The following is a 26823-nucleotide window of genomic DNA, read 5'->3' on the forward strand; positions in this document are numbered from 1 at the left end:
TCGCTGGCGAAGGGTGGCAGGAGCCAGGATGATGCAAAGCTCAGCCCAGCCACTCTAGCCTCTCTCCGCGGCTCGGCCCGCGGGCTCCCTTCCCGGACGGATCCAGAGCTTCCCGGCAGGGTGCGGAGCCGGGCACGGGGATCCCGTCGGCGCTAGGCTGGCGGCCGAGGCACACACGGGTTAAACGAGCCGCGGCCGGGAAGAGCAGTTAAAGTGCACGGGCTGCAGATGCTTTTCAGGCCTCGGTGTCTACCGTTTTAAATTAAAAAAATGCACCCGGACCGACCATGCACCAGTGACCTGCAATTTCCCCTTCTTTTCAAACTGAAATACGGCCAAACTATCTTAAAGTTAACTTAGGGGTTTGGGACTGAGGCGGGGGAGGAGGGGGGAGGGAGGAGGAAATCGCTCTGGGTTGAGATCTCTGTGTCAAGTTTCATCCCCTCCTGACATTTCTGGCTCCGTTCCAAAGTCTTGAAAATGGAAAATTGGGGAAGGGAGGGCGGGGGTGTACGGGAGAGCGGGCCAGACCTCTCGGCGGAGCGGCAGTAGCGAGAGGGTCTGGACAAGAGGGCTGCATCAGCGAGCCATCTGAGCGGAGCGCAGGCATCTTCCGCAATCCATTCATTCACTGAAGCGCGTGAAAAGCTGCTGATCGCTGCCATTGTTACTCACAGGCGATGTGGGAACCGGAGCCTCCACTCTGGCGAGAGATAAATAGCCTCTGACAGCGCCTCTTCGCACCGAGATCTCATCAGATTTCACTAGGCGGACGCTCACAGGTCTGTGTCGCTCCCTTTCGCGGGACTCCCTTCTAAATCACCGTCCCCGTCTCCCCCCTCCTCCCCGCCACGCCATCCTCTCCCGGGGGCTGATGCCGACCCCCCCCCCGCCCCTCGCACCGTCCCCTCCGCGCTCCCCCTGCCCGCCGCGCGGTGCGGGCGCGCTGGACCGTGCGCGCCCGGCGGCCCCGCTGGCACGGCACGGCACGGCCCGGCGACGGCGACGGCGACGGCGACGGCGCGGATCCCCGCGGAGGGAGAGAAGTCTCCGCTGAAATAGTTTCGGCAGGCTGCGCCTTTGCCAGGAGTGGTCTTAGCGCCGGGTCTTTTGTCTGGGGCCTTGGCATGCGGCCCCCGGGGGCGGCTGGCGGCTTTCCGGCCAGGAGCGTCCCGCGGCCGGCGGGCTGCATCCCGCCGGACCCCCTCGAGCAGCGCCCGGCCGGCACTTCTGCAGGCTCGCCTGCCTCCCGGCTCCCCTCTCTTGCCGCGGGAGCCAAGGGGCTCGGGTTGAGCCCTGTCCTCCGCAGCTCCGTCCTGCCTGCGCGGCCCCGGGCGGCCGGAGGGCAGCGAGCGGGGCGCGGGGTGAGCGTGACAGTGGCCTAAAAGGGGGTCCCTCACCAGCCGGAGTACCCCCTCTACCAAATATCCCGGAAAGCGGACGGAGATGAGGCTACGCGACTCCCGTAGCCAAAACGGCACTTTCCAGGTGGCCGTCGCCCCGGCAGCCCCGAGGCGAAGGGGCCACGGATGTGCTCCCCGGAGCCCTGTGCCCCCCGGAGCCGGGGCAGGGGAGCCCCGGGCTCCCTTTCCCCGGGACTTGAGGGAGCGCCACGTCCCCCGCAGGCGCTGCGAGCAGCTCCGGCGGCAGGCAAGCCTGCACTTTATTTTTCTCAGCATCCCTTTTCCTCCCCCCCCGCCCCCCGCCCCAGCCGAGGCCAAGCCGGTGTGGGTGTGCGAGACAAGGTTATCGCCAGCCTGAGTCATTATTTCCAAGCCGGCTGCCGGGAGAGTCTCTTCCAGGTGGAGCCGGTGCGGACAGCCGGTACTTTGGGGAGACAAAGGCGGGAGCCCGGGCTGTGTCCGGAGCTCCGCGGCTCGGCTCGGCTCGGCTCGGCTCGGCTCTGCCCTGCGGCCGGCAGCGCGCCGGGCGGCGCGGCCTTTGCTCCGCGCTCTCGTCGCCCAGGGGAGCGCGGGCAGGGTTTTCCGAGCGCCTCTTTGCCGTTACACTGAACGCACTTTGAGGCGTTTGTTTTCCCTTTCCACTTGTTTGTCTCCTGCTTGCCTCGTAAACCGCCTCATGATTTATTACCTAGGCTAAGTGCTTAATTTGTGAATATGAAACAGATTAAAAGGAGATCGGCGTATTTTAGCAGGCAGGCCAAAGCAAAGCCCGGCAGCTGTTTCGAGTTTGTAGGCATCTCCAGCCTGGCGTTAAGCGGGCTAGCCTGCTAGTGATCAAGGGGGTATCCCCGGGCTCTCTCCGAGAGGCCCACCGCCACCGGCTCCCCTTCCGCAGCCCCGTCCGAGACGCGCGCCGGGAGAGGACGGTGTGTGTGTGTGTGTGTGTATTGTGTGTGTGTGTACATGAGACGGGGGGGTGATGCCGTCCGTCGGAGCGACACCCGCGGCTCTCGCATTCACGACCCGAGGGCCCAGCAGGCGCGCAGAGGGTTAACGACGACTCTGCCCTCTCCTTCAAAGGACTCACTCGAGATAGAGTAAATACGATCGGGGCGCCCGGGGAGGCGAGGGGGGGGGGTTGCTGCTCAGGCCACATGATGCAAAAGTAAGACAAGCACACTCCGGAGAACAAAGGCTTCCTACCCCCTTCCTCCCCCTCCCCCCCAAATCTGTCTTAATTCTGCAAGTAAACTTGAGCAGCTATAAAACAAAGAGGAACGATGGAAGTTATAGCCAAGGGATAATCATAATAAATACCTTTGATGTAGTCCGAGCACGCATTCGCTATTTCCTGTAGTCCCCCTACCCTCGGCCGGGCAGGCCGCCGCGGGCCCTCCCCGTCACAGGGCACCGGGCACAGCCAGCACTGGGGCTGGGGCTGTTTTTGGCTGTGTCCCGCAGGCCGTGCCGTGCCGTTGGGCTGGGGCAGGGGGCTGCAGCGGTGGGCCGGGCTGCCCCAGATGTCCCACCGGGCCAGCTCACCAGGAGGGCTGCTGGACCAAGAAAAGTCCCGGTTAGATGTGCCAGTGCTGAAGGGAAACCAGTGAAGTGCGCTGGGGGGCTGGGGCCGACGTCTGGCTTTGCAGCGAGCCGTGCCCTGGCCCTGCAGGGACCCGGCGGGAGCCAAGCGGGCTGTTTGCCCCCTCGACCCCGTGGCGGCCCCCGGCCCCAGGCAGTGCTAGTGACACCATCTCACCCCGCGACCCCCTCCGTTAGCGGAGCCGGCAGGCGACCTTCACACTTGTTACCAGCCCCCTGGGGCAGTTCCTGGCCTGGGGGGCACCCTGCTGGGCCGATCCCCGCTTCCTGTAGGCCTTCTGGCCTGGCTGGCAGCCCCCCCATGGCCTGGAGGAGACTTTAATGCGCCGGGAGCTGGTGGGGGGCAGGAGGAGAGCAGCGAGTGGGCAGCCCATGCAGCCGAGCAGGCAGCGAGGCCTGCTGAGCACAAAGCACCGCTACTAAGCCCAAAACCGTAGAGAAGCAAAAATCTATAACGTGCCCCGTATCTGTGCATGCTGCCTAAGAACACGGAGCAAGAGCACTGTTGTTCCCACCAGAGCACAGCAGACAGGGTTGGCTAAGAGAAAAATGACTCGTGCCCTTGTTGCACCCCGAGTGATTGCTCCAGGGCCACAGATGTGGCTGGTGCCTGAACAGTGGACGGAGTGGGAGAAGGGAACAGACCCTGGGCCCAGCATGGGGACCAGGTGCATGGTGGCACACATCTGAGCAGGTTGCGTCCTGGTCTGCTGGGAACCAGGAGAGCAAAGAGCCATGCCTATGGCATTCAGAAAGACCCTTACATGTGCGTGTGCATGAAGATGTCAGAGTAACACTTATCTGGGGAAAGCTGTGGCTTGGAAGCTGTCCTGTGGGTACATGTGAGTGAGGGCTTGGGGACACCCCCTCCCACAGCAAGGAAGCACCTGAAAGAAGAGTAAAAGAACGAGACAATAGCGGATATGTGTGTGTCTATGCAGCTGTTTCAGGTTGGCTTGAGACAAGGTCCTTCTTCCCTTTTTTGGGGCAATATTTGTGGCAGGCCAATACTGGAACAGATTTACCAGGGTCTTGATGGGGTTTATATCTAGTTGCACCATCCCATGCTTTGTATGCACCCTGCCTTGTGACAGGAGAAGTATTGCATAGCTATTATACACTATCACTGTTTCTAGCCCTGGGCCTTATTGTTCACCAAGAGAAGGCAGGACCAAAACTTTTGAGCAATCTGAAGAGCGGTAGCCAAAGTTGGCCCCAGGGTCTCTGCAATCTCCATCTAGATTCTGCACAGAGCTGTTCTCTCACTATGTACCTGCAACATCTTAACAGAGATGAAAAAACAGAGGCTTGCGTCATGATGATAAGATACAGTGCTTTTCTCTTGAAGCAGTATACATAACAAGAAGCAGAAAATAAGGCAGTAGCAACTGTGAAGGAAGAAGAAATTCAAACTTCTGGACTTGGCCTTTGCAGTTCTCTCTACCTTAGGGGGACCTATGGACACAGCGTTAAGCCTTGGTTTCACTACAGAAATTCACCACGCTAAAAGTCACCTGGTCCCTTGAGCACTCTTGTAAAGCACTCCAAGTCCCCATGGAAAACGGTTTGCGTGTGCTTAAAACTATGTGAATTGGATTTGCTTCCAACAGCGCATAATGCCAGTTTCAGCCTGATCCTGCCCGGCTTTCACTGACTTCATGCCTGGATGCATCTAAGTCCAAATGTCTCAAGCCAAAATGGTTCAGATCGTCCTCCTGCTGCTGTCCCTTGATGCACTGAAGGCATTTTAAAACCTCCTTAGAAGTGCTCTTATGTGGTGATGGCTAAGCCTTGGAAACAAAACAGTCAAGAACACTACTGAAGCAGAAGGGGCCAACCCTGATAGTTCAGAGCAGTCAGCGGGCACACTGAAAGGTATGAAGGCTGCTTCAGTTTGGAGCAGCTCAGTGCTGTAGCAAAAGCACATCTCAGCCTCTCTTCATAACCCCCGCCCTTTTCTGCCAGCAATAGCAGGCTGCACGCGCCCTGTCCTCAGCGGCCTGCAGGCCTTCTTGCAGCTAGACTTACACATTTGACTTTCTCCCAGTAACCGTTTGTCAAGTTGCGGTGTCTCTCTCTTTCACTGATTGCTAACATCTCACTGTCTCCACAATGTTCCTGAGAAGGGGAAAAATGATTCAAAACAAATCCTGTTACCAAGAACTCTTGAAGACCTCTACATGACCACCGAAACAATGACTTGATAGTCTTACAGCCTCTGCTTATGCTGGCTATCTGGGCTCTGTTTAGATTTGTAAGCAATTCGGGGTATGACTCTGCCTTGCATTGTCTAATGTCCTGTGGATAAATAGATAACAGAGGGGTGAAATTTGGTACTAGGGCAAGGAGAAGCTTAGGACGCATAGAGATAAAAGGGGGAATCGGTGTATGCTACCGTGGAGGCATCAGGTAAATTTCTGGTATTTTGTCTTATCCTGTTCACAAGCGTTTGTGCTACCTGACAGTAGTTTTACTTTGCTGGGAACTATGTTTGCACAGAAGGCAGATTGTTCCTGCCTGCCCAAATAAGGGAAGCAAAACTGTAAAAACTACCACCGCGGATGACAGGGAGAGCCATTCCGGTGGTACACGGAGGCAGGCAAGGTCCTAGCTTCATCTGCAGGCTTACTTGCTGTGGGTCTTCGAGGCCACTGCTCCCAGAGCACATGTCCTGCAGTTGAAACAGAACAGTGTGTGTCTGTACGTGTGTGTTCATGAGAATGTAATTTTGTTTCTACATAATGTGGATTATCTTTCTTTTAGTGGCAAATCCGTTCAGGGGTTTAGATAAAAAGAGAAATCCTACAGCCATTCCCTCACTGGGAAAGGGCATGTCTTCTATTGCTTTCTCTGATTCTTTTTCTGAGCAGTCCCTAAACACTCTTTTTTTCTAGCTCAGCATCTGATCTCACCTTGAGAGCCTACCCACTCCATGAGTGAAGCAGTCTTACACAGGAATGAGAGGGAAAACATAGGAGGAAGGCACAAAGGGCAAGGTATAGCTTGGGGGACTGGGAGGCCAAGGGAACTGGAGCGTATGGGAGTAGAAGTACCCATCTATGGCACGGCTGGAGCCGATCAGACTGTGTTGTGCTAGAGGGGTGGTGACACTCTCACTGTAGCCTGTGAAATCGTCCCTGGCATGGAGATTGGCTGTGCAGTAGGTGCAGGACACTGAGTGGTTCTTCTGAACTCCAGTAAGACTGCTTGGCTTGAAAAGGAAGGGAGGCAACCTCATGTGAAAAGAGATCTCCGTTGATTTAAGTGCAAAATTAGTCTCCTCCGGTTCTAATTTCTCAGGCGAGAGACATGCAGACTTTGGAAATATGAAAGTTGTTGATGTATTGGTTCAATTAATTTCTAAAATAAGTTAGCACGCTCTCCGTTTATTTCAAATTTGATGAGGAAGTGCTGTATTTTTTGTAAGACTAAGGTGAGTGCGGGGATGTGAATTTCATGTAACCTGGAAAAGAGGACTGAAATGAGGCATTCATTTAGTACCAGGCTTCCACATGGCAATGAGTGGGACCCGCGGTAAAAGAAAAAGGCCTGAACATCTGTATTTGCTAAGTGGCACCGGCATCAGCCAGCCAGCTTGCACAGAAGAGCAGACGTGCGGGTGTGAGGCCCAGTTGAGGCTGCTGGGTCCCTGGTGCTTTTTAAAAGGAAATAATAGCTTGTGGGGGAACCCTTTCTCGTGGCCTTCGCTCCTGTGACCCCTTCTGATGTATGATATTTAAACAAGGAAATGTCAATATTGGTTTTCCACATACAGCCCCGTTCTGCTCTCCACAAAAACTAATGACAAAATCCTCTGAGAGTCTGAGGAGAGCAGACCCCCAAACAGTCACTCAGACCCAAATACAGTTGGTTGCAGCAGCCTGGAAGAAAGAATATGTTGTAATGAGCAGCTAGACTGTGCACTTACAGGTAAATTAGAAAGAATAGAAACAATCCCATACAGTGTCACATAGCGACTCAAAGCCGCAGGTCTGATGGTTTGAGTGATATTGCTTTTTTAAATTACAAATTGCATTTTGGTACACTGTGTGAGGATAATGTGCTGCCTACTAGAATTATGTACAACTCAAGGTTGCTGTGTTATAACAAAGGTGACTCCTCTTTGTTCACTTTTTTATAGTCAGGGCTAACTGAGAATTTGATTTGAACCTGTTGGCTATCTAGCAATTTTTTCGGAAGGGACTGATGCCAATTGTACGAGAAGATATCCATAAACTGGGCCATCAAATAGATCTTCTGACATACGTGTCTTCTGAGGTAGGAAAGAGTAAGTCATAGGAAGACAGGGCAAGTGTGTCTGACTCATAGTAAAACGAGGGCATGTGGAAAGTATAAGCAAAGGGAGGGCTGCTACTAGTAGGACCTGAAGGTTGTGCCATGTGTCATGGGAAAAATAATTTTCCCGGGGATAATTTAAACTTAAAAGGGAATTGTGATGCAACTGTAAAGCACAGAACATGAGTGAGGGCATACATACAACAGCAGCTTAATCCTCAGTCCCGTGCTGCCCTCACCCTGGTGTTGTTTTATGCAAGCTGGTCTTTTCCGTGCATTACAGTAGCATCTTCAAGGTCCTCTGGCATAAGAAGAACCTCAGAGATCATCCCAGGTTAAGAGCATAGCTATATGGGTTTTGCACTGTATTGGTCCCATGTCCCTGGAGGCAGGAGCAGAATAAGTGGTGTAAGAGTCCCTCAATCAGTTCTGTGCGCATGGGGAACCGCTCCTACAGGGGAAACATCTTCCCCGGGCAGGCTGTAGCTGCTTTCCCACCACAACATGCCAAAGGTGCAGGCCCGCAACATTCACCTGGGCTCCAGTGCATGCTGTGCCCCCTGCTATGGCAGAGATGTCAGTGGGAACAGTCTGCGGAACTGAGGGAGCTAGAAGATGTCATAGGATGGTAGGATTGTTTTGGTGGGAGTAGCACTTCTGGTCTGATGGATGACCGCGATGTCATGATTAGCTTCAATTTCCAAATGGACCTATGGGATCTATTCAAAAAAAGACGGCTCATGTTGCAGAAAATGAAATAAATGTGTTGCACAGGTGTCAGCCCAGCTAGGAAACATGGAGTATGAAGCTGAAGCCCAGTAATTTCCAAGACCCTGTCTATCTTGAGAGATTTTCTACTGTTGAAGATGTGCATGATATGAAAGAGATCTTTGGGGCAGAGACCGTTTCTCCCTCCTTATACCAGGCCAAGTGTGATGCATTCCTAGCTATTTCTGAGGCATCTGGGAACTTCTGTCACATGAGTAATACAGGGCCTCTAACCCAGAACTGAAGCAGCCTCTTACACAGAACGGAGTCGACTTTTGCAGGAGCCAGGGAGGTGGCACAGAAGTTTGCATGCAGTGTTTCATGTAAAGCCCCCGGTGTAGCTGGAGAAGACGAGAGTGGGAAAGTAACAGGGCTGTGCAGCAAATGCTTCCATAACATGTGGACCGTGGCCCCTCTGAGATCTTGCTATTGCACACCATCTTTGCACAGTTAGGCTATCTCAGAAGCTGAGTTAGGCAAAAATGGATGGGCATCATCAGGATGGGCTGTTCAGCTGACATCTGATGGGACAGCTCTACTCTGCTTACTGTCTTTCCCTTGGAGTAGACATGCATGTGAAGGGAGATGAAGCGTGCAGCGTTGGAGCAGCATGGAGCAGACTGCTGATGCTGAAGAAGCCCTAGTGTAAGTTAACTACGTGGGGTGGAATCTCCCAAAACTGAGGTCTACTACGGTTGCTGAAAGGACTGAACTCCCCGAGTATTGCTGGAACTTGGTGCTTCGGCGTTTCAGGAAAGGAAGAGGGAAACAAGGGAATTCTGTAGTGCAGCTCTGTGTATTCACTTGTGTACCTATTAGTGGATAACCAGGGTTAGTGCCATTTTGAGTACATGTAGCAGTTTATTCTTATAGACAAAAGAAAAAAATATGAAGTTCTACTGAAGACTAGGGCTAATGAAGCACTGAAAAGCCCTAGATAGAAAAACTAATGCTCTGCACTTGGGTCAAGCGATGCTCAGCATTCTGGATTTGATGAACAACACTAGTCTCCATTGAAGACAGGCGACTTTTAAATGGGGTTTTAATAAAGTCGGTATTGCAAAGGCTATCTATAAAGGTAACCTGCACAGGGTTTTAAACAGGTAAACTTAATGATGCTACTAATGTTTATGACATGAATGAGACCATTGCTAGAATACTGTGTCCATTTCTGTTGCGGTGTCTGTATGATAAAACATTGTACATTGGCAAATTAGGATGGGATCAGAAAAGAGCTACAAAAGTGAATCAAGGTCTGGGAATCACATCTTATTGCAAAAGACTAAAGAAATCCCATCTATTAATTTATCCAAGAGGAGGCTATGACTTGGTTTGATCACAGTCTTTAAGTGCCCTAAGTGTCTCTATGGGGAGATTTCTGATAGTAGAAATCTCTTTAATGTGGCAGACAAAAGCATAATGAGATCCTATGTTGGAAAATGAAGCTCTATGAATTCTGAGTAGAAATAGGTGCACATTTTTTCTTTAAACCAGTGAGAGGGCATAACCACCAGACCAACCAAGGCAAGCCGTGGGTTCTCTGCGACTTAAAAGTCTGCAGAGCAAGGCTGCATGCCAGGCTAAAAGCTCAACCAGAATTTATGAGTCTGATACAAGAATGTCTCGTTGAAATTCACTGGCCCATGTTATGTAGCAGGTCAGACCAGCTGATCATAACAGTCCTTTCTTGGTTTTAAGATCTATGAATCAGGTATTCCAAGTCCCTGAGTCCTAATATTAGTGGAGGTCTTAACAGAATGCCTTGTAAGCTGTCATCATTTTTATTCTAAGCAAGCAGGGATATTGCCTCTTTTTCTCATTAAAAAACTTTTTTTCAAGTGTTTGTTAGGCAGCTGTTCAGAAACACGACAACATTTTTTTAGACAGCTCAACTAATACTTTTCCCATTTGCTCAGCTTTGTTTTTCAGTGGCACAATTTCATTAATGCTGTACCACCCGTTGGTTCTCTAGGTGAAGTATTAAATTATAACAAAATAAAACAAGTAACACACATACTCCGGATAGCCGTCTTACTCCGTGCCCTCCCTTACACGCATCCTTTCATGCAACAGAAGCGTTAAATGCTTTCTCTATGCACTGCGTATAAGTAGAGTAAGGAACAAGTTCATCCTTTTTCTCGTGTAGCCCCTTTATATAGGTGGGAATCCATTGTCTATCGAACCTAGTCTTCGGCCTACAGAGCTTGTAGTTTGCCTGAATGAATGGCGAGGGAAAATGAAAAGGTATTAAGGAGACACCTAGTATTCCTGAAATTATGCAAGCCACTAACCTTCTTGAGGTTTCATAAAATGGCCTCCAGCGAATGGTCTTTTAGCAGATCAGAATGTTTTTCTTATACGGGAGTAGTTTTCAAGACACGGCACCAACTTCCTTAATATCCCTTAGAAGACCAAAACAAAAATCAAAAACAACAGCAACAAATCCCTGCCGTGTCTCTCGGGAGCCTTGTAAATCAAATCCGCGGTTGTGTGGACATACTAAACCTATGATACATTCAGTGCCCAGTTAGTCCCAGTTACCAAAAATGAAACGAGAGGTGCTAAGCAGCGCAACAAAAGCCGGAGTTTAAAACCGCTCGGGGACGGTGCTCCCGTCATATGGAGGCTTTTTTGCGCCCCCCCCCCCCGCCTCCGTCTGTAAACCCCGAAGCCTTTTACATGCAAGCAGTGAACCGCAGGGGAAAGGCACCGCGAAGTCGCCGAGGGGCGAGGGCGAGCTGGGCGGCGGGGCAGCGGGGGCGGCGGGGGGTGCCTGTGCCCGCCGGGGCGCCGGGAGGGGGGGGCGGGCGGGGGTCGGTCAGCGGGGAGCCGAGCAGCGGGAGGCAAGGTGAACCCGGAGAGCCGAGCGGGGCATAAACCCATTAGTCGCACATAACTCGCGAACAGGCTCGCACTCGCCATGACAACCGGCAGCCCGGCCTGCTCCCACGCTCGCAGCGCCGGGAGGGGTCCCTGCCCCGGGGCAGCAAGCCGAGCCCTCCGCAGGGGGCAGGCGGCCCCGCCGAGCCCCCCCCTCCCACCTCCCCTCAGTCGCAGCCGGGGCCAGGCGGCCCGGGAGCCGCGTCCTTGCCGTGCCGCGGCGTTGGGGGAATGCAGGGCTCGAGAGGCGAGCCTTGTGCGGGTAACAAAAGGGGATGAAAGGAGCTCTGTAGTTCACTTTACATGTCCAAGAGGCATTTTCATGCTCCGTAATGAGAAGGGATCATTCTGAGGAAGTTCAGATCAAAGGGGAAAGCATCCCGGACATTTGCATAATTGCCGGATTTCGGAGCACGGGCAGCCGAGCGGCGGCTGGCAAACCTGGGCACGACAGCGGCGTCTGCTCCTCGCCTCGCCCGGCCTCCCTCCCCTCCTCCCCCCCCAGCGGGACGCTGCCCGGGGCCGGCGGGAGCTAAGAGGCTGCAGACCCGTGCCCCAGCGGGGAACCGGGAGGCCTGCCCCGGGAGCGGGGGCACCGAGGCTGCAGGGCCCCGGGCGCCGAGCGGGATGCTGGTGCACGGCTCCGGTGCCCGACGGCAGGGAGCCCTCGGCGCCCAGCCGCGACCGAGACGCGGCAGCCGGGGAAGAGGGAGGATCTCCCTCCCCCCCCCCCAAATCTTCCCGGTGCGTGGCCGAGCGGCGCAGGCGGTCCCCGCGCCGCCCAAGGCAGCGGGGAGCCTGCAAGCCTCCCCCCCACCTCCCCCCCCCCGCGCTCCCCCCGTTATTGCCCCCGAGCCGACCCGGCGACATCTGCGCCGCGGAGCGAGCACGTCGCCGCGGCGGGCGGCGGGCGGGTGGCTCACGGGCCCCGCGGCTCGCCCCGCCACAGGCGAGCGGGGATAAAGGGATTAAGCGGCACGCTCGCACCGCCGGGCGCGGAGACACCTCGCCCGGCTCCTCCCGCCTCCCCCGCTGCCGCCAGCCCTCCCCCCCCGCCCCCCCCGCGTCCTCCGCCTCCGCCCGGAGCAGCCGGGCGCGCCCGCGGGGCCGATGCGCGGTGCCTCATTGTTCCGCGGATAAACGCGCGTAGCCGCGGCTGTCGGAGCGGCCCGCGGAGGGGGGCCGGCAGCAAGGCGGGCTGCGGTGCTCGGGGCGATGGGGGTCGCCTTTGCGCTGGTGCCGGGGGAACGGGCTTGGGGGAGGGGGGTGCTCGGGGACACCCTTTTCAGCCATTTTAAAGGGGCAGAGCTCGCGTCTCGCCGCGCAGCCCAGCTCCGGGAGCAGGAAGGGATGAGAGGGGGCCTGCCCCGCGCCCCCCCGCCGGGCCGGCCCCGCGCTCATCCGCCGCTCCTCGGAGAGCCGGGGCTCCCCCCGCCCTGAGCCCGGCAGCGCCGCGCACACGCCCCGCACCTGCAAGTCCCTAGGCGAAACCCCTCCCCGCCCCTCACCGGGGCCGGTCGCCCTCGCCCCGCGCCCCGTCCCAGCCCGAAGATGTGGTGCAGCCCCGTCCCAGTTAGTCCAAGCCCGAAGACGGGGTGCAGGCAGCCCCAGTTCGGGGAGGGGGGGCAACCAACCCTCGCCCCAGCCCCAGTTTGGGATGCAGCTGACCCGTCCCAGCCCGCAGACGGTGTACAGCCAGTGCGTGCTCCGTGCTCAGCTGGGGTGCAGCCAGCCCCGGCTTCAGCAACAGCCCCAGCTCGGGGTGCAGCTAGCCCCTGCCCCAGTCCTAGCTTGGAGTGCAACCAGCCCCTGCCCCAGTCTCAGCTCGGGGTGCAACCCGCCGTTCTCCCAGCCCAAAGGCAGGATGCAGCCAGCCCCTGCTCCAGGCGCAGCTCGGGGTGCAGGCAGCCCCTGCCCCAGCCCCAGCTCGGGTGCAGCCCCGGGATTTGCGGCTTCTCCCGCCGTGGGCAGGCCGGCGCTGGCCGGCCGGGCGCCGGGGAGGTGAGCTTAGAGTCAGAGCGGGCGGGCGGATGGCATGTTATTGTGAAAAGCGACCGGGGAAGGCAAATACGAGCATGGCACCGTATAGGCTTGCCACGTGACTGAAATGTGTTTATCTCGCCCCGGAGAAGCCAGGCTGCGCGCAGAGGCCAACCTTGCTTTCATGGCACGGGCGCAACTCCTGTGGCCGCGAACGGGGCTGGGCCCGGCGAGAGAGCAGAGACCGCTTCTGTTTGCTTTGCTGTCGCTTCGGCGCTTATCATTTGCCTTGTCATTCATAATCAACCTCTCCCCGTTCCCTCCTCCCCCGACCCCCCCCCAGCCACCGTCTCCTCCCCCAGGGTCAGTGGGGAAAAGACTGGGAATCCATCTGAGAAGTGAGACGCGGGAAGAAGGGTCGGATGGAGATGTGGCTGGGGAGGGGGGCGGGGGGGGATAAAAGCAGCTGCATGCAGAACAAAGGTGCTCGAGGGTGGCTTTTGGTGGTGGAGCAGAACCTTGTAAATGGGAGATTTCCGTTCGCAAGACTCCGCTTGCACAGTTTCTGTCCTGCCCTTGAACTGACAAGTGAATATCTGCATCGCAACCAGAAAGTAAATCAAACCGAGCCTGGCTCAGGCAGAGCGCGTACAACGCTTCAGTCGGTTGCTAAGTGCTAAAAAGTGGAAGATTTCTGCTTCCCAGCGCAGCCCTGCGCCTCCAATACAATATTTACTTTGGGAGCCCGGAGAAATGTGTTCAGTGTTTATTACGGAGAGTGCCGGAGCGAGCTCGCATTTGCGTGATTAGGAGCAAGCGGAGGAGCGGCCGTGGTGCGGAATATCAAAGCGAGACCGCCTTGGCAGGGCTCCCAGGCAGGGCTTTGCTGGCACCCGCGGGAATCCGCGGGGCCGGGCCAGCGCGGCCCGGGCGGCGGCGGCGGCGGCGGCTGCCGCCTCTCCCCGCGCTCCGCGCCCGCGGCCACGCCGCGGCACCGCGCCGCTGCCGCCCTTCTCCCGCTTCCCCCGTGGCCCCCCGCGGGGGGGAGGCGGAGGAGGAGGGGGGGGGGAAACAGCCCTTTTTGCACGCTGGCTCAACCCAGCGTCGTTTCTGCCGTTTTCTCTGTGTTAACAACCCCGGGGGACGATCGCCCCCCCCCCCAGCTGCCCGGGGCCAAGAGCACGGCCGCCAGGATCGGCCCGCATGCTTGGCACTTCGCCCCAGCCAGCCCGGTGGTAATCTGATTAGTCCCATCAAATTTGGGGAGGAAAGTGCCCGTGGTCCCCGCACGGCCTTAGCAGAGCAGACAAAGGTCTGCCGGGCAAGGCCCGCGGCCGCGCCGCCACAGACCGCCTCGGTTAATGTTCAATCTGGAGCGGCGAACGGGGCCGTGGAGCCGTGCCTCTCCTCCCGACTCCGCGCAGGGGGGCGCGCACCCCCCCCCCACCCCGCGGCTCCTGGCCAAGCTGCGCGGAGGCCAGTCCCGGGCGGGCCGGCGTACACAATGCGCCTCTCCATGCCGGCCCGCTGGGATATTTTCTCCTTGGAAGTTATGTTAAAATAACATTTGTGTGCACGTTAATGATTTATTTATGTGGCTAATAACGCTCACATTCTCGCTGATATTTGTCTAGGCGAAAGACCAGCTGCGAAATGCCCCGCAGCTGTAGCCAGTGCTAGAACAGAGTGCCTTGGAACCAGAAATCAATGCTCCTGAAATGAACAAGTGGACAACTTATTAGGCTCAGTCACTCCACACGCCGTCCCTTGATAACGAATAGATGAAGTACGCGCTGGAGAAAGGACACATTTGAGAAGGCCACACGTGCCCACTCCTTAGCGGTGAGGAAGGGTAACTCTGCAGGGCGCAACTGGCCACACGAACATCCCTGGTCAGGGCAGGGGCTCTCGCGGACTATCTCGGGTTAGTTGGCGATAAATAGAGCGAGCGTCAGGAGAATGGCTCCAGAAGTCATTGATAAAGGTGTCCGGTTTCCCTGCTTCTCCAGAAAGCACAACAGACAGGTTCAGCGAGATCACGTAATCGTGGCGTCTCTGCCTAGAAACAGTCACGCTAATTTTGCATTTTTACCATCCAAGAGAAGGAAAAATACCTGTCCTCCTGCAATGCAAATTGTTACGCAAATAGATCTGCGGGCGCACACCGAGCCGCTGCCACGCTGACCTCACAGCAGAGAGTCCGTGGCTCTGGATTCAGAGCGGCCAGCTCGCAGCAGCACGCCCAGAAAGCACACAGTATCGTGTAAACTCCTCGGCAGCCGCTCGCAACTCGCTGCTGACTGAGAAAAGTCCGAGCAGGAGCCTGCGGTTAATCTCCGAGGCCTTCATGCGTCCCTGGCGAGCAGCGCCCCAGCGCTAAGTGCAATTAACATAACAGACACTAAAATAGGAGAGAGCGGCGCTGAATTTAATTTGCAAGCCTAAAAAAAAAAAAAAGCCCTTAACACTTGGAGCAGTCTGGTGATGAACGCGGGGAGAGAGATTGAAGGCGGTGGGGACGGAGAAGCCCTTCTGCCTCGCAGAGGGAGCGCGGCGAATGCCGCGATCCCGCTCCGGGAGCCCGGGCCACCTTTGTGCGCGCAGCGCCATAAAACATTTCCAAGCAGGTAAACTCCTGCGACGAGTATGCCTCCGGCACGGCCGCGCCGGCGCGGCCCCCCGCGCCGGCGGGCGCAGAGCAGCGCGGCGCATACGCTCCGGCGGCGGCCGGGGCTTCCGCGGCGGCGGGGGCAGCCGCAGCGCGCCCAGGTCGCCGGCGCGGGCAGGCACCTCCCGGAGCCTCCTTCCTGCCCGGCCGACACGCACACACCGCGATCCGGCTCGCCTTCCTGCCCCGGCTGCCTCGGGGGAGCGGGAGGAAATAGAAGGGGTGGGGGAGAAGCAGCTCGGTAAGTCTCCCTCTCCCCCCCCCCCCCGCCGCCTCTTGCAAACTGCCTCCCATTAGCAGCAGAAGTTCGCAAGAGAGCGAGACATAAAGAGAGGGAGAGCGAGGTTTCCGAGAAAAAGGAGAGGAGAAAATAGCGAGGTAGAGATTAAAAACAAAAAAAAAGAATCGTCGCAATAAAGAGACCCACCGATCGGCTGGGAAGCTCGCGGTATCCGGCCGGGGGAGAGGGGGGGAAGGAAAGCAGAAAAGAGGGCTTTAAAAAACTGGAAGGCAAAAGCTGTTGGGGAGGAAGTGTAAGCCGAGAGGGAGGCTGGGGGAGGGGAGAGAGCGCCATCTTTTCATGTCACAGTCGCAGAGACAGCGCTGGGCTCGGCCACAGCGTCTCGGTTTCTTTTTAACAGCGGAAAACGTGCGATTAGCAGGCAGACAGGCGGAGACTACCAGCCCTGCGCGCACACACAGCCCGCAGCTCTGTCTCCGCGCCGTGTAATCCCAGCGCTCAGCCCTGCTGCACCCCCTCATTAAAAACCCGGAGATTTCCTCCTCCTCCTCCTCCTCCTCCGTTCTCCGAGGAAAACAACGCCTGCCACGGCCTGAACCCGGGCAGCGCCGCCCGCTCCGCGCCGCCCCGCGCTGGGGCCGCCCGGGGGCCCCGCGCTCCCCGCCGCCCTGCCCTGATCTGCCCTGCCCGACGGGCTGCGCGGGGTCCCCGCCGCTCGCCCCCTGCCTGCCGCTCCCGGCGGCTACGGGCAACCCCCCCTGAGGAGGGGGGTGTGTGATGTTCACCCCTTTCTCAGCCTCGCTGCTCCTCGGGCGGGGGGCTCCGCCGGCTGCAGGTCCCCCTCTCCCCTGCTGCTCCCCCGCCGCCCCCCGGTTGGAGGGCGACGGTGGGGTGGGGTGCGCCGAGCCGGGAGCTGCCGCCGCCACCGCGGGGGCCGGCGGCGGGGAGCGCGGGGCTCCCTCGGGGCGAGGCGATGGCGCGGCGGAGCCGGGCACGGCCGCCCACGGCCCCATGAACGGCGCTTTATTCCGCTGCGCTCAAACCCCTCATTGTGTTTGGCAGAATCACCTGCCTCCTCCGGAGCCAGGCGATTAATTTAATGCGATACAGAGCGCGCTCCGTCGCGGCCCCTCCTCGGCGGGCAGAGCTCCGCGGTGCGCTCTCCCCGGAGCGCGGCGCGTCGCGGAGCGGAGCGGAGCGGAGGAGGGGCGCGGCGAGGCGAGACGGGCTGGCATCCTCCGAGCACCGGCTCTCCCGGCGGCGCCCGGGGAAACCTTCCCCCGTCTGGCAGCAGCGGCGGCGGCGGCAGCTCCGGCTCGCAGTCGCGCAAAGCAGCCGCGCGGCCGCCGCGCAGACCTGCTCGGTGCCCGGGGGGGCTGCAAGGCAGGAGGGGGCCGCGTCGTGCCTGGCGAGGGGATTTGCTGGGTCGTTGGCTGCGCCTGGGGAAAGGCGGGCGGGCGGGCGGGGAGGGGGGGTTGGCTGCGCCTAGCGGTGGGGGATTTGAGAGGGAAGGGGAGGGGGATGGCTGGGCTCGGTGGAGGGGGATGGGGGGGCTGGCTGCCGCGGCTGCTGGGGACGGCAGTTGTTATTATTGTTATTATTATTACTGTTATTGTTATTATTTTTCGGTGGTGGCCGCGGTGGGAGCGAGGGGGGTTGGGGCTGGTTGTGCTCAGCGAGGGCCGATGTGAAGCGGGGGGGCTGCTGGCTGCGCCCGCGGAGGGGGCATGAGGTGAGGGCGGTGGGAAAAGCGTCTCTTCTGTTTCTAATAAAGGAAACGACTTTTATTGAACGATAAATGCAGGGGAACGAAAGTCGTGTGGGTGCGCTTGGAGGGGGCGATTGATTTGGTGGAGAGAAGGGGGGCAGGCGGCTGCCCGTGCTGGTGCGGGAGGCGGCTCGTCTCAGCTGCTCCTGCCCGGGAGGGCATCTCGGGGGGGACGACACGACACGTTGGCTGCCACGGGAACGGGGGGGGGGGGGCACGGGCTGCCCCTGGTCGTGGGGGGCTGCCGGCGAGGGAGCTGGATGCTCTCGGTGGGGGGTCCGTGGGGGGGGGGGCGTAAGCCATCGGGTGGTGCTGTCTGCCCCTCTTGGGCGGGGGGGGGGTTGAGGGGGAGGTGTCGGCTGCGCCTTGCCAGTTGGGATTTGATAGGGGCGGTAGGAGACACGTCTCCTGTTTCTAATAAAGGAACCGGCTTTTATTGAAGGATAAATGCAGAGAACCAAAGTCGTGTGGGCTGCAGCCGCCGAGCTTCGTTAGCTGCCGATGTGACTGTGAAGATAAAACGCTCCACAATAACTCGCGCGCGAGCGGCGCCCAGCCTGGGGACGCGCACACCCCCCGGCCCGGCCCGGCCCCGGCCCCGGCCCCACAGCCCCCGCCGCCCCGGCCCCCGCCGTGCCCCGCGCTCGCGGCGGAGGGTGCCCGGGTAGCCTCAGCCCATGCTAACGGCTCGGCCTTGGGACTTCGCCAAGTTTCTCTGACTTAGGGGAACTCTGGGGATGAGTAATCGCGCCAGGCTAGGGTTTGGGAGGGTTTTTTTTTTTTTTCTTCTCTCTGTCTCTCTCTCTCTCTGCTTCTTCTCTCTTCTTCTTTTTTCCCCGTGTCATCAGCTGCTGACCCACTCACTCCGAGAACGCGGCACCGACGGGTTTCTGAGAAGGGCGGCAGGAGGCGACGGGGCTGCGGCGGGCCCTGGGGAAGCCCCTCTCCTCCCCGGCGAGCCGCCCCGTCTCCGCCCGGCGCAGGGCACGTCCGGGCCCCGCGGGGCCCCGCGCCCTGTCCGCGCTGTCCCGGCTCGCGTGCGCGGCTGTGCGTGCGGCTTTGCTGGGGGACGTGCACCCGCGCACCTCACGCACACCCCACTGCCCCGCGTGAGGCCCGCGCGGAGCTTTCTGAGGGCGGGGGGGGGGGCACAGCTCGGTCGCGCCTTGCCCCCGGGGAAGGCAAGGGCGCCTTGTTTTAAAGCAGAATCTGGGTTTATCGCAGGCGGCGACGGAGCAAGGACGGCGGGGGGAAACTCCGGCCCCGGGGGCAGGCCGCTGGGGTGGGAAAGCAGCGTGTGGCCCCGGCCGTGGCTGCGGCGGGCGCGGGCGCGCCCAGCCCCGGTGCCCGGCGGGCGGGGAGGAGCGGCGGCCGCATCCTGCCCGCGGGGCCCGGAGCGGGTGCGGCGGGGCCTTGCCCGGAGCCGCGGAGGGCAGGGTTGCCGTCGCCGTGTGTGCCGGGCGGCGTGCCCGCCCGCGGCCGCGGAGCCGCCCGCGCTGGCGGCGGCCGCTGCGTGCGCCTGCGAGGCCGCGGGGGCGGGCGCGGGGTAGGAAACGGCCGCGGGGGGCGGGGGGGCCGGCGGGGGGAAGGAAGCAGAAGTGAGTCGACGCCGAGAGCCGCCGCCGCCGCCGCCAGGGGATCCTGCAAGTGCGCTCTGCGCAGGCCGGCGAGAAGCATCGGCGCGGCCGGGCTGCCGCCCCCGCGCCGCTCCCGTCGGGGCTTTTGCAGCGAAACGGCCCTGTAAAAGCGAGCTCGGCTCCTGCTCTGCCTCGCCAGGCCCCGCGTGTCGTGTCGGTCTGGGACTACCTGCCCGCTCTGCGGGCGGCCAGGGGCTGGGGACACGGGGCCGTGTCCCCCGCCGGCTCACGGGGCCAGGCAGCGCTTGGGAGCGGGGCTGCGCGGCTAATCTCGGCGCCGCGCCGTTTTCAGTCGCCTGATTACCTGCGTGATTTGGCTTCCGAGAGTCACACTGGGAATCGCCGGGGAGCAACTTCTGCCTTGTTTTGGGTACAGCGACGGCGAGGGGAGGACGAAGGAAGGGATGAAGTGAGAACTGGGTTTTAAATGGCATTTCTAAACGGAAAATACTTTTATTTTCCCGTGGTTTTTTTTTTTTTTGGAAACTGTTTTCGAAATGAACATTTCTGCGATAAGAGGTGACCGATCAGAATCGCTGGGGGGAGGTTGTAAGCAGACGTTTTGCCCCAGCTTACTGTTATCTTATCTTTCACACTTGCAGGGCGAAAAAGTGGCTTATCTTTATACCCACCCCCCTCTCGCCTTAATTGCTAAAAACACTGTGAAGTGTTAAGTACAGGACTAAAGAATCTCTCCCGCGTGTCTGCCGTGGGGGGGGGGGAGGGAAAAAAAGGGATCCTACTTGAAAAATTAGGGGCTTTTCTCTGGAAAAGTACACACGTGTGCCCACGGAGAGACCCTCCCTGCCCCCGCTCCGCTGGCGCTTTGATGTTGCACGCTCTCATTTCATATGTATACACCCCGGCGAGCTACCCGCCGCTGCGCTGCCGCGCTTCCAGCCGGGGCGCAAATCTCGCTCCGCACGCCAGCGAGCCCGGGGGCCGCGCCGCGGGCCCGGAGCGCTGCGGAGGCCTCCGCCGCCCCGCAGCCCGCTGTCACCCCTGGGGCGGAGTGAATAACCCCAGTGTTTATGAACCCGGCCGCGGAATTGGTATTCAGCGCTCAGCCACGGCATCGTCTCCTCGCTTTCTCTCCCCACCCCCTCTGAAACAAAACACAACACAAAAACAAAACCAGAAGGAGGACGGAGGTGATTCATCGACTGTATCCAATTATTAACATACAAGCTGCAGTCTGCACAAACACACCTTCAAACCATGGCGGTTCCCCCGGCCGCCGTATTATATTTAAAGTCCGGAGCGCGGTGGCCGCTGTGCCTCCGCCGAGGCGTTTGTCTGCGCCGCTCGCAGGCCGCTGCCGGCCAGGGCAGGGGTCGGGGTCGGGGTCGGGGCCGGGGAGCAGCCCGAGGGGGCGGCCGCCGCAGGGACCCCGCCGGGGGGAGGAGGCGCAGAGCTCGGCTCCGGGCGCCAGCGGACCTCATTGAAACGCGGATTTTAAGCCTATCAGCTTGCACCGCTCTCGGCCCGGCGCTGGGGTTTTGTTTGGCTTCAGCGGCTGCTTGTCCCCTAGCCCCCGCCGCGCCGCCGCCTGTGCACGCCGGGCCCCGCCGCGCTCACCCGCTGCCCCTCACCGCCATGGGGGGGGGGGGGAAGGCGAGGAAGGCTACAAGCTTGCCAATGCTATTTTGACTCCTCTCCAGCCTTCTCCCCGCAGGGCTTGCCTCCCGGCTGCATCTCCTCCCTGGCCGGGGGCAGACGGGGTTGTACTCAGGGGTCCTTTCGACCCCCCCCCAGCAGACAAAATGGCTGGGATACGCCAGCAGGAGAGATGGAGGGGGCGGCCAGGATACCCGCTCTGCAGGCAGCCGAGCTGACCCTGCGGCCCCCACCCCGTCCAGCCCGGGGCGGCGGCAGTGCCTACACCCCGCACCCCCACCGGCGGTGCCCCGCTGCCGCGTCGCGGGTGCTCGGCGCTGCGCGACCCTCCTGGCTGCGCCCCGACCGGCGGCGGCGGCGGCCGCGGGGCCGGCAGCAGGCCGAGGCGTGTGTGTGTGTGTGTGTGTGTGTGTATATGAGAGCGTGTGTGCGTGAGCGTTTCCCTCTCGGGCTGCCTGCTCCGAGCTGCAGGCAGGGCCCGAGGACCGCGGGCATCGCCACTCTTTTGTGGAGCGGGGGAAGGGTGCGGAGCCAAGCGCACACAAGCGGGGAGATTTGTCATTCTCCCTTTGTAAGAAAGATAGCGGCGCTTAGTCCGTGAACTGAACGCGTCTCGGGCTCTTCTGGGGAGAGGGAGAGAAAATAATGGATCTCCTGTCAACAGAGTAGCCCTGAACTACGAAGTAAAATTATAGTACTTCTGCTATGCAAAATCCCCTTGATTGCACGGGGAGTTTGCATGGCGGTGTAACAATATGCTGGCACCGTGTCAGGTCTGAAAGCGCTGCAGACCCTGTATAACGCCAATTGAGGCTTGTCTTGTTTTGTTATTCAGATTTCTACACTTCCATTAAAAACAGCCTTACAATAAGCAATGATAAAGGTCTGATTTAAGACACACTCAAGCAGGGCAATTCAGAGCTTAGGACAGTGATCTGTTATTTATAGGCTTTTCCTAGCACTCATCACCAGGCTGTCTGAGCACCTCGCTCGCATTAATTCATTTTACCTTCGCAACGTCCATCTCCCCTCTCTCCTTTCCCATGCTCAGGAGACCCGAGTGCTCCGGTTTCCATTTTAGCAGCAGGGGAGCGAGGAATCGAGGGGGCCAGGGGCCCAATCTCGTCTCTTGTGCGTTTTAACCCCCAACTTTCTGGAGCAGGAGGAAGGTGATGAGAGGCGCTGCCCAAGCACCGAGGCGAGCTGCATAGTGGAGCTGCATAGTGAGGTGTGCGGGCCGTGGACGGCGGGGGGGGGAGAGCTTCCCATTAGAGGCAGCACCGGAGGTAAATGAGAGCCGGAGTAAAGCCATCCCATTTGGAAGCCTCCTGCGAGAAGTCCTTTCTACCATTAACAATGGATTTGTCTTTACGAGGAGGTTAAGTACTTGGCATTATTGGAGGCAGCCGTATTTGTAAGCGCATCCTCGCCCTGCTTCGCAGCAGCAGCGCGGAGCCCCGAGCATCTGTGCGCGGAGCCGCCGTGGAAACTCCCCCCTCCCTTCCCTTGCTTGCCGGGCAGGGAGCAGTGTGCAGCGGCCTGACCCGCGGGTCAGCTCCCTCCGGGGCGTGTGGGAGGGGGGAAGGCGGCCCGGTAATCCACAGGCGATAGCCTGCCTCTGCATTTTCCGGGGTTAGCCCGCTGGTGCCTTCACCCGCGGCAGGGGAAGGCGGCGCGGCGCGCAGCCGGGCCGAGCCAGGCCGCGGGAGGAGCGAACTGAAGCCCCAATGTCTTCGCCGGGAGCCGCCAGCCTCCCGCTGCAAAGCTCGGGGACCCGGCAAACAAAAAAGGCACAGAGGCGAACAAGCGCGGTTCTGTTCCTCCCAGCCACGGAAGAAACTGCGTTCACAAAGAAAGAAAGTTTAACGACAGTTAAAAATAAAAGTGGAGGGAGTTTTCCCCGAGATAACTTGAAGTCATTAGTTAAAGGGAAAGACAAAAAAAAAAAACCTAGCTGTATGCGCACACATGTGATCTGGGCTTTGCTGCCCAGGGGAAGAGGACGGGGCGACATTTGCGATTCAGGTGCGGGCCGATGGCAACCGCGGGTTCAGACCTGCGGGCAGAGACAAAGCCGAGATCGAAGTAGCCGGGAAGCCGTGGCTGTGGCCACCTCACCAAGAGACGCGATAGTTCTGCTTTCCTAGCGAAAGAAGCAATTTTAATGAGGTTTTCCCTAGGAGAAAAAAAAAAAGGCCTTTCCTCCAGCTGTGTGTCTGTAACTCACGTGTGTTCAGTCTAATAACTTTTAATGTCTAGCCCTAAAACGTCTTTATAAAAAATAGCTTTACAGCGTAATAGGCCAGGTGTCCTTCTGCTTGTTATCGGAGATTAAAAAAACGTGTGGAAGCCTTTTCAGATATACGCCCCGCAAAGCCAGGATCAAGTCTGGGTTCTGCCGGACCCGGGTGCGGCGCGGGGCCGTGCGCCGAGCCGAGCCGAGCCGAGCCGAGCCGAGCCGAGCCGAGCCGAGCCGCGCCGCCGCGGCTCCGCAGCTCCCGGGCGGGGAAGCCGAGCGGCGCGGCTGGAGTTTCGGGTTTCAGGCGGTGGATATTTCACTTCTGTTTTGAGCCGGGCGACTTTTTAAGAGATACGTAGCGAGAAACCAAAGCCCCGTGAAGGCAGTTTCATAAAATGCCAACTCCCCTAACCCCCTCGGCCGTGACCCGGCTGTGTGCACGCCCGTGTGCGTGTCCTCTGCGTACGCAGACACCTCTCCGGGCAGCTGGCGGCCCGGGCGTTTTTCGTAACGTGTCTTAGATGCTAGATTAGCAACTTCGGGATTTTTTGGGGGGGAGGAGGTGAAGGGGGGGGACGACACGCTTTGATACAAACAACGTTAGGGAACTCCTGCTTTTCCATCTCCAGAGACAATCAGCAGCGTTAGCGAGCAGGCAGGCAGCTCCGGCAGTCCTGCTCTGGCGCTGAACGCTCCTTGCCCTGCTTGCCTGTTCTCTGCTGTCGGCCAGCAAGGCTTTGCCGTTTACTGCGTCTTCGGAGCCTTCCCGCGGAGCCTTCTCGCGCAGGGTCCTGGACGTAGCGATTAAAAGTCCCCCGGGGCGAGCTGTCCACGTTAATCGCCTCGTGTCTGGCAGTAGCTCACACACCGAGCAGCAGGCAGAAGGGCTCGATGCGGCGCCGGCGGCAGCGACGTGGCTGAACTCCGCTCTCCCGGGAAGGCGGCGGGGCCCCGGGCCGGCGGGGCCCTGCACACGGGGCCGGGCCGCGGCAGCCTCCACGCGGCGCGGCGCGGCGTGGGCTCCAAATGCGGACCAAACCTGGGAGTATCAGCCGGGATGGGCGTTATGAACGTGAAATTTACGAGTCGAGCTCCCCGAGCCAAAAGTTGCCTTGCCAAAGTAAATAGATGCAGCCGATAACTACCAGCGCGGAGATTAAAGGGCTCCTGAACCCGGACAGAAATCTTAAAGCAGCCGTAGAAATGCCAGCGAGGGAAACTGCACTTCAATCGCCACCCCACCCTCGGTTGCCACACCGTTCACACGCAGTAAAAAACGCGTTAAGGGCTTCCATCCAAACACTGATCGGGCGAAAAGGCACTTCACTAAGGTCCCCCCCCCCGCCCGCCTGCCGTCCCGCGCAATGCAGACGTTGACAAACGAGTGTCTTTTTTTCCGTTCTGATTTTAGGGCCAGCAGAAGGGGATGGGGGGAGGCGAGCAAAGCAGGGCAGCCGAATCGCGGACCGTGGGAAGTCGGGGGCGGCGGGGTGGGAGTAGTGGGGGCCCGCGGGGGTCGGGAGGCTGCGAGCGAGCGGGTCCCTGCGCGCAGCGCCTGGCGCGGGGCGCCGAGCCCCAGGGGGGTCCTGGGGGGGACGGCGCGACGGGCATCGCCTGCGTGCGACGGGGTGGGGGGGAACAAGGAGCATGAGGGGGGTCGGGCGGCGGGCGACCCATGGGGTGCACGGGCGGGAGGGAGCCGCAGGTCCCCCGGGAGCGGCGGAGCGGAGCGGGGGCGGCGCGGCGCGGAGCGGAGCGGAGCGGAGCCTCGCAGCGATGTCTGGCAGCGCCAGCGCCGCCGCCGCCGTCGCCGCCGCCGGGGTTTTGACAGCTTGGCGGAGCGGAGTGAGCGGAGCTTTATGGTAATTGCGGTTCTCCACTGGCCTTCTGGGTAGCGAGCGAGGGGAGTACCGGGGGGGGGGCGGCGGCGGGGGGGGGTCGGCTTTCCTCTCCCGGCCGGGGAGAGCGGGATCGCGGAGTCCCCCCGGGGCGCCCGCAGCTTGGCAGCGACCTGTGCCAGCCGCGGGGAGCGGACGAGCGAGGGGCCGGCGGCGCGGCGGGGGGAGCAAATCAATTAGTTAGGGCAAGGCGGGGGAGGGGTCTGGGGGGGAGCGGGCGAGCGGCCGGGCGAGACCAGCCTGAGCAGGGAAACGCAGCCAGGGGAGGGGGAAACTTGCACAGGGAAAAAGCGGTGGCGGCGCTGCCGCTGCTGCTGCTGCTGCTGGCGGCGGCTCCCTCGGTGCAGCGCCTGCCCGGGGGGAGGGGAAGGGAGGGGAGGCGGCGGCTGGAGGAGGAGGAGGAGGAGGAGGAGGAGGAGGGAGAGAGGGAGGGGGGATGCGAGGGGAGCGCAGCGTGCAGCAGACGGAGCCCGGTCTCCCAGCGGCAAGGTGAGGAAGAGCGGCTTTCCCGGCGGACTAAAGAGGGGAGGGGGGGGGAAGAGGAAGAAAAAGAGAGAGAGAGAGAGAGAGGAGGAGAAGAGGAGGAGGAGAATTAAATCCCCAGCCACACACACACAAAGCCGCGGCGGCCAGGGCACGGGAGACGGCGGCGCGGGCGAGATGTGGGGAGCGCCGCGCTCGCCAGCACAGGAACTTCGCCCGGAGCAAGCCAGCAACATGGCGCTGCCAAACCAGAGCCGGCAGCCGGAATGAGCATCGCGGGCTGCTGCTCCCGCGCCCGCCGCTGAGCCGAGCCGAGCCGAGAAGCGAAGCCCTGCCCGCGGGCACCTGCCCCGTCGGCGGAGGCGGCGGCCGCGCTCCTGCCCCCCGCGCTCTGCAGCTCCTCGCCTGCCCGCCCGCGCCGGGGCAAGCCGCGGCACACGCACCCACGGAGAGGAGGGGGAGGAGGATCAGGAAACTTTTCCCGGCCTCCACCCGCCCCCCCCCCTTCCCGACGGGGCTGCCCTTCCGGGGAGTGCAGCAGGGCGAGCCGACGGTGCCGGGACCCACGGCGCGGACCGCGCACGCCGCAGCTCCGCGGCGGCGGCAGGAAGGTCAGTGCTGCGCTTCGCGAGCAGCGCCCGTGCGGAAGCGCCGCCGGGTCCCGCGGCGACGGGGCGGCCGCGGGGCTCCGCTCGCCCCCGCCGCAGGCACGGCAGCGCGGCGGCGCCGGGGCCGAAAGTTACGGCGCGGGGCTGCGAAGGAGGGGGCGAGCTGCGGCGGGGGGAGCGGGGCCTCCCGGTGCGCCTCCGGGGCTGGGGTGTCGGAGGGGAAGTTTGGAGGCAGTTGCTCGCAAAGATGCGTGTTTGGGGCGGCGGGGAGGGAAGTGCTGGTCGGGCTGTCTGCTCCAGCGCAGCGGCGGCGGCGGGAGGGGTGGTGGGGGGGTGTTCCCGTCGTCTCTCACTTTCCGATCTGGAAGGCGCTGAGAAAGCCCCAGCGGCTCGGCTGAGCTGCCGGCGGACGGGTGAGGGGAGCCGCCGCCGCTCCGGGCACGGCGGGAGCACCGCGCCGCACCGCGCGGGCCGGTCGGGAGCAGAGCGCGGCCCCGCGGGGAGCCGGCGGCCAGGTGAGAGGTCGGGGCGGCCGGCGGGGCGCTGCGGGCTGCCCGCCCCTGGCCGCCGAGCCCGAGGCACCGCGTCCCCCTTGCCTCCTCCCCGGCGGGGCGGGCGCCGCCGTGCACGTGGGGCAGGGCGGCCCGGGGCTTTCCCGTGCGCGGAGCCGTGCTGGCGTGAGGTCCGGCGTGACACGGAAGTTTAGTCAGGCTTAAAATGTAGTTCGGTGTTGGAGAG

At 60.6% G+C, this 26823-nt stretch overlaps 1 protein-coding gene across 16 annotated transcripts in view; it reads left to right on the plus strand.

Moving 5' to 3' along the window:
* The first annotated feature begins 525 nt into the window (after window positions 1-525).
* The window catches only part of BCOR (BCL6 corepressor), an 84155-nt gene continuing 57857 nt past the window's right edge, over window positions 526-26823 (plus strand). For 5 of the 16 annotated variants that reach the window (XM_068916511.1, XM_068916568.1, XM_068916600.1 and 2 more), the window contains exon 1: window positions 25456-26088. The gene's annotated coding sequence lies outside the window, so the exon portion shown is untranslated. Of the gene's footprint in view, window positions 783-25416; window positions 26089-26823 lie in introns of those variants that run through there. The other 11 variants (XM_068916520.1, XM_068916576.1, XM_068916554.1 and 8 more) reach the window with 6 other exon arrangements.

This window comes from Struthio camelus, chromosome 1 (assembly GCF_040807025.1).
Source record: "Struthio camelus isolate bStrCam1 chromosome 1, bStrCam1.hap1, whole genome shotgun sequence".
Taxonomy (NCBI): domain Eukaryota; kingdom Metazoa; phylum Chordata; class Aves; order Struthioniformes; family Struthionidae; genus Struthio; species Struthio camelus.